Source organism: Manis pentadactyla, chromosome 7 (assembly GCF_030020395.1).
Source record: "Manis pentadactyla isolate mManPen7 chromosome 7, mManPen7.hap1, whole genome shotgun sequence".
NCBI lineage: Eukaryota > Metazoa > Chordata > Mammalia > Pholidota > Manidae > Manis > Manis pentadactyla.
The window spans coordinates 80,656,896-80,664,607 of record NC_080025.1 but is presented as its reverse complement, the minus strand read 5'-3'; the positions used below and the strand labels follow the sequence as shown (position 1 = coordinate 80,664,607).

The window sequence follows — 7,712 nt, the reverse complement described above, 5'->3', positions numbered from 1 at the left end:
CAATATCTTCTCTCTCTCTCCTAATCCCTCCATTAAACCAGCCAACCAGTCAAACAAACAAAAAAAAAACAACTGTTTCTCAGCTGTGAGAAGAAACAGCAAATGCTCACTTTAAGGTAACCAATAAACCAATTGGTTTATTGGCCAACCAATCAAACAACAAAACCAATAGGAAGTAGCTTCTCTGCTATTGGAAAATATCTTTTTACCTAATTATGCTGAATAAACAATACTAACCCCCTTTAGACTCAACATTTCCCATACAAAGTAGTCTTTGGTACTGGCTTTGTCCACCTAGAAAAGACTTTAATTACTCAAATAACAGTTTTCTCCCTAAAGTGATTTTCTACTTCCTAGAAAAATGACTTATTTTTGTCCTTGCATTGTGTTTTTGTTTTTGTTCTTCTGGCGGTTTTTCTCCTTACACCATGGTATATTCTAATAAGGTTTTTATAATTTTAAGAAATTGTTTAAAAAGTGAAAAGAAATCTGAGCTGTCAAAGAATCATTAGGAAAACAGCAGACATTCTCAATCTTGTCTGCCCATTAGAATCACTCGAGGAGCATCTAAAGCTCTTGCCTCTCAGACCACACTCCAGACCAATTATATTAGAATGGGGAAGAGGTGGATAGGTATCAGTATGTTTTTCCAAAGATCTTCATGTAATTTCCATGTGCAGCCAAGATTGAAAGTTACTAGGTTAGCGGTTCATTCCCAATTTCAAGGGGTTAACTTTTAAATGACGGTCAAATTGCAACAACATATATGTGTTTACAAAATTAGAGAGCTAGGTGTACCTTTAGAGCTATTTCTCTTGGGAAATAACCTACAATTTACTTGGATCATCGCTGTTTGCAGATATTGACACTGGGTATGATTCATTAGCTTCCAGATAAAATTAGATTGCTGTTTTCTCTGCTAGAATAGCATCAACTAATTCATATTGAAGTTTCTCCAATTGTCTCAAAGATGTCTTTTTCTAGTTAAGTGTGAGTTAGAACCTAAACAAAACCTTTGTATTAAATTTAGTTATTCCGTTAACAGCCCCTACTCTTGTTATTTGTCCTATAAAATGTCCCAAATTCTGGATTTGGCTGATTGTTTCCGTAAGGTGTGATTTAACTTCTTCTTCTCTCCATTATATGATCAGAAACTGAGAGCTAGAGGTTTGCCTAGATATTCAGGTTTCATTTTTAGGGCTAGATTACTTTATTTCTTCTTTTGCATATTTTTTTTATTGCATCACATTATGAAGCACATACTGGCAGGTTGTCAAACTCTTAGAAATGTGTTCTTTATCACACTTCCCCTCAGAGGAGCTGTTTTCTCTCTCTCAGATCTGGGTTCACTCCTGTGTCCTCCCTGGCCAGTAGAATGCCACTGTGCCAGTTATAGGCCCAGACTCTAGTAAACCTGGCAAACCTATAAAATAAGGTACATTCATGGAAGCTAGCTTCTCTCTGACTCCTCCATCCTTTTCTCTTTTCCACTCTAGAGAAGTATTTTTTTATAAATTAAGTTTTGGTCTTTTCTTCCACTGTTTTTTTTGAAGATAAAAATAAGTATGTATAATTTATATATATATATATTTTAACCACACCATAATTAATATAGTATACATAGCTCTTTTCACTTTACAATGTAACTTGGTGATCATTCCCTAACAGAATATAGTTTGTTCTCATTTCTTTATATAGCTACACAGTCCTTCATCATATGGATGTACAGTCATCTATTTAATCAGTCCCCTTTTGCAAGAAGCTAGTGTAAATGGTGCTACAGTGAATTGCCTTGTATAGATACCATTCTGTATTTTTGCCAACATGCCTTTGAGATAAATTTCTAGGAATGAGGTTGATGAATCAAAGGGAAAATACATATGTAACTTTCCTAGATGTGGTAAGCTGAAACTGAAGGTAGTAAAGGAGGTTTGTTGGCAGAGAGCTGAGTGGCTGGGTAGAAGCACTAAGGAAAGTGGAGACTCAGAGAGAGCTATTAGGCGGCCCTTCAGAGAGCCAGCCAGCCAGCAGTTCTCAGAGCAACTTGAGGACTCATGAGTGTTGGATTCCAACTTTTTACTCAGTCCACCTGTATCCTCAAATATATTTTCTGGAGGTACCTTGAGAGGGTGGGTCTCTTATCCTTGGAACCAAAAAAAGTCCAACTAGAAGAGTTAGAGAGTGAGAGTATATTGGAAAGGTACCATCTTTATTATTTTTATAAATTTCATCCAATCTTCAACATTTTATCAGAAAATATTCAAACAGAAAAGGTGAAAGAATAGTGCAATGAACATCTCTATATCTACTACCCCAATTCAACAATTGTTGGTATTTTCCATATACTGTATACTTTTTTCTATAGAATAATTTGAACTAAGTTTCAAACATCCCTTGATATTCCACTCCCTGAACATCTCAGGATGTATCAACTAAGAATAAAGGCATTCTCCTGGATCACAATGCTATTATCAGAACTAAGATAATTAACAATTTCTCAACATCATCCAGTATCTCATCCATTTTCAAATTTCTCCATTATTTGTAGAATGATTTCAGAGCTCCTCTTTTTTCGAAATATATCCAACCACGGTTATAGTACTTCATTTGGGGTGTATGTGTATGTATATGCATGTATGTGTGTGTATGTACTTTCTTAACATTAATTTATATGAATTCATGTTAAGGAAGTATGTGTACTGTATAGTTCATTAAGTTTTATTAGAAAAGGATTTTAGATTTATGTACAGTAAATTTTAGCATCTATGGAAAAGATTAGGGGACTTTTCTCCCTCAATTTCTTTATACAATGAATTTTATGTTAATGTTAATGCATTTTCCAATATTATTTCCTTTAATTTCTTGAATAAACTCAGGTACAATGTATTTTTTTTAAAGTTGCTGTTGAATTTTGTTAGCTAGTATCTTATTTAAGGTTTTTGTTATTGCTGTAAGTGGGAGTGGTCCATGGTTTTCTGGTGTGTATGTGTGTGTGTGTATAATCTTCATCAGGTTTTGGTAGAGATAGTGTACTACAATAAAATAATTGAGTTTTCTTTTTCATTATCATCTGTATGTTAGAGCATTTAAAATAGATTGATATTACCCATCCTTGAAGGCTTGTAGATTTCATTTGTGGTGGCTTGTAGATCTAGTGTTTTCATGGGGGGATGGATAGTTCTTTATTTTTGCTATTTCTTCTAAAAAAGTAGTATGTTTAAACATATTTTATAAAAATCCTTGCTGGGGTTAATTTTGGTAAATTAAGTTTTCCTAGAAAATTATCTGTTTCATTGAGGCTTTCAATGTGTTTTTTCATTCTTTGGTATACACTTAATGAAGCAATCTGTTAACATTTTTAATTCCCCATGTAGGTGGTTATTTCCTCCTTATAATTTCTTATTTCGGGTATATGAGCTTAAAGTCCCCTTTTTCTTGATGAAGTTAGCTAGTGGTTGGTCTGTTATTTTATCTTATCAAATAACCTTATTTTTGCATTTAAAACTGTTCTTTTACTGACATCTTATGATTTACTAATTTATTCCTTCTGACCTTTTGTGGGGAATACTTTCACATTCTTTTGCTAAGTTTTAGTGTTGGATGTTTAATTAATTTCCACGATTTCACTTTATTGAAATTTAATGTTATCAACTTCCCTTTGGTCGCTGCTTTAATTGTACCCTATGGATTCTGAAATGTAGTGTTTTCATCAATATTTCTTAGAAATTCTGGTATTTTGGTTTGTACTTCTACTTTGACCCAGGAATTGTGTAATATTGAATTTTTAAATTTCTGTGTAGAAGGATCTTTAAAAACTTTATTATGAACTTTTGGTTTATTGCATTATGCTTAGATAATATTTTTGTTTGTCCTTATTTAATGAGACATTAAGATTTACTTAGTGAGTTAACATATGGTCAGTTTTACAGGTGTTCCATGTTCACTTGAAAAACAACATGGTATCATAAATTTTGCTTATTCTTGCTTCTCGTAGTTTTTGCGTTTTCAAGGTTGCTATAATATTATTTGGGTACATAGATATATTCTGGCTTTTTGTAAATTGTGGCTTTTAGCATTGAAACCCGTCCTTTGTCTTGTGTAAGGCTTTTTGACCTGAATTTGACATTGTCATATATCTACATCTCTTGTTATAGTTTTCATTTTCCTAGTACACCTTTACTCATCCCTTTATTTGCAGACTTCCAGAATCATTTTATGTCTTGTACTCTGCAGTTATATTTTGGGTTCTTTTTGTGAGTCACTCTGAATGTTAAAGTCTTTTTCTCATTTCAGATTGAGCATGTGCTTGCTATAAAACAATTTGGAACCACAGAAAGTATAAAGAAGAAAAATTCCTACACTTCTTATCTACTCCAAGGACAACTGCTATTAGCATTGTTTTGTATTCCATTTAGTTGTTTTTCTGTTCTTTATAAAATATGTTACAAAATATTTTTATTTTATATGTGCTCCCTATTTTAAAAACAGCATTATTCTTCAGCACATGAATTGCATTTTCCACTTGTTTTCAGAACCATCAAGTGAAATGTATTTACTTTTTCTGTGCTCCTACAAGTATTCAGAATACCACTAATGTACTTGTACCCAAGTACATAGATAATTTTTTTAAACTGCCATGAAATTTCTCATTACAATTTGAGTTCTGCAAATTTGGTGGTTATGTAGAATGTGCTCCCTGCTGTCTGGCCTGGTAGCCTCTTCAATGGTGGATCAAGATGAGCAGGGACCATGTAAATTATCCTCTCAACTGGGACTCATTTGAAGTGAAGGTGGCATTATATTTAGCTCAGGATATCAGGTGTAAACCAAGAGTGTCTGGGACAAACCAGAATCTATAATAATCATACAGATGAGGAGCTCTACCCTGAGGATACTTCCAGACATTCCTTCTGGTAAGCTGTCTACATTCAGGTACAGTTGAGAATAATGGAGTTTCAAGCTCTCTCCATCTCTATTTTTTTTTTTTTCCTAAAAAGTATGGAAGGCTTCACGAATTTGCGTGTCATCCTTGCGCAGGGGCCATGCTAATCTTCTCTGTATTGTTCCAATTTTTCCATCTCTATTTTTTAATGCACACATTCTTCTTCCTCAAAATTCTGATTCTGGACTATCTAATTGATGTTTTCATTATGCTAGTCAAGAATTGTCTTCTTCATTATTGATCTTGCCTTGATGTTCTTCAGCTTCCATGTTGTTTTTCATGGTGAATCCAAAGGTTTGAAGAAGTTCTTAAGGGAACAACTTGTCTCTTTGCATATCTTCAGTTTAGTATTTTTCTACTTGCTAGACTATTTGCTAAATATCTTCCTTTCTCAAATAGCCTTTGTCATAATCTTGCCCTCTTTATATGTATTCTTGTGTACAGAAGACATATTGAGGATGCTGGAGACAACTATATCAAATGTTTCTTCAATCTGAGAAATATCTGTGAGCTCAAAACTTGCCTAACATGTTATTATTCTTGGTTACTACACATTCAACTTCATAGACCTGAATGAGTACACCAGGCTGGCTATTAAAGTAGGTAATGATAGTTTGTGCCTATTTTTGCAGAATTATGGTATCAGTAGTTGTAATACCAGGAACAGCAAGAACGATGATGAGCACCACATCCTAGACATAGTCTTATTTTTCTCCAAAATGTTTGCCTGGACATCTGTACCATAAGCAGTGGCCTCATCAGTGTTTATGATCCATTTTAAATTCTTACCACTGAGGAAGTCATGAAAGAGCTTCTGAATCTTGGTGATATCGGCAAAGCCACTGGCCAGAGTGGTCATGGACCTGTTATTTGTCACTGACTTCATGAAGAGCTTTTACCACATGGTCAAGCATGCTACACAAAATGCCAGCATTCAGCATACCACTAATTCAGTTATCAAAATAGACATGGGTATGGTGGAAATGTAGATATAGATGAAATAAATCTAAATCTTGGCCAGGATGCTGGAAGAATATGTGTCTAAAATGTACACAAGCCTCAGAGAAGCATCAGATTGCCTTCTCACTCTCACTATTGTTCTTCTTATGCTTCCCTTGATTTTGACCTTTGATTGAAATGGTTGACCTTTGGTTAAGAACATTTCTCTACCCAGGCAGATATCCCTACACCCTTGTTAAAAACTCGACATCAAGGACTCCTTCTTCAAAAGAGAGGATTCATACATCAAAATGCCACCTCCTCTGTTAGAGATAAACACATTTCATTTCACAGCAACTATCCTGTCCAAGCTGTGGCACTGGTGGTGGTAGCTGGTTCATTGACAATACTAAGACCTGTAATGTTTCTAGAAGTGTTTGTGCCCTGGCAATGGAAGTCATTAAAGCTCTACTGTGGTGATGTGCCAGCCTGACAAAGTAAACCCCAGTGTGATCATTTCCTTCAAACCAAATTTTAAATACAAGTTCACTAAGATTTTTGGCTTACTTGGTTCACTGGGTTGTTGAGTAGTTAAGTGTATGTTCAACTGTAAATTTGGCACCAAAAATCATGTTGTGGGATTAATTGTAACTTGATCATTTGTGGTATCTATAATTGATCATTTTATGTCTGTAAAAGTGACATAACTTTGATAGCCTGTGTCCCTGAACATTGGCAATGATCTCAACCTTCTTGCCCTAGATGACACTTCCTTAGGAATCTATGGTGTAGGATCAGAGCCAACTGCATTTCTTCAACCTGGATTCTAGAGAAGATTGATCTGGCTCATTAGAGAAAGACGTAGAAGCCACAGCAGCAACTGCATTCAATAAACCTATTATTTCAAAGCATAAAAACATGAAAACATACAAAGAACTATATGATAAACCTGACTTAGGGATTTATCTTCTCATATATTTCTTTATTTTTTATGTTGTCATTTTAAATGTTTTAAAAATGTATGTCTATATTGCTTATTGTCGTCAACTTGTGTTTCTCATTCAGTATTTTATCTGTGAGATGTAGCTATGCTGATATGTGTAGCTCCAATTCCTTCACTATTGCATAGCATTTCATTGTTTGAATATTGAAAAATTTATTTGTTAATTTTTCTATTTTCCTGGCAGTGCATTATTAGGATGTTTCTACTTTTTCCCATTATTACAAATAATGCTGTTGTGATTATGAAAGAAAGTATTGATGGATTAAATTATATTAAAATAAATACTGCTTAAAAACATCTTAAGGGAGTGGAAAAGACAATCCATTGAATATATTTTCAGTGCATATAACCAGCAGAGGGTTAGTACTCAGAAGGCATAAGAAATCCTACAAATCAATAGGGAAAGGATAAAAATCTCAATTGAAAAATGGGACAAAGTTCTAAGACATTTTACACAGGAGCAGAAGAATAAACCTGAGTAACCAATAAATATTAAAATATGTTCCATCTCACTACAAAACAAGAAATATGCAGATAAAAACCACATGACACTGTTAAAATTAAAAAAGGAAGAATGTCCTGTGACCAAGTGTTGGCAGAGATGTGGACTGATGAAAAGCCTCGAGGAAGCTGGAACTGGCACAGCCATTTTGGAGACTGAACAGCAATATCTACTAAAGTTTAGGACAAGAAACCCTCTGACTAATGCTGAGAGTGTATCCTCGAGAAGCTCTTACCTAGGGATCTAGGGAGATTAATGAAATATTCTCTAGTCTTTTTCAATGAGCATATTCTGTGTAGCACAAATTAAGATCATGCAGTCACACT

General features: G+C 34.3%; 1 non-coding gene across 1 annotated transcript; it reads right to left on the bottom strand.

Annotated features, from left to right (window-relative positions):
* Positions 1 to 4,992: 4,992 nt before the first annotated feature.
* On the bottom strand, positions 4,993 to 5,094 carry LOC118917108 (U6 spliceosomal RNA). The gene has a single exon (XR_005026676.1). It is a non-coding gene; the product is annotated as a U6 spliceosomal RNA (small nuclear RNA).
* Positions 5,095 to 7,712: the final 2,618 nt, after the last annotated feature.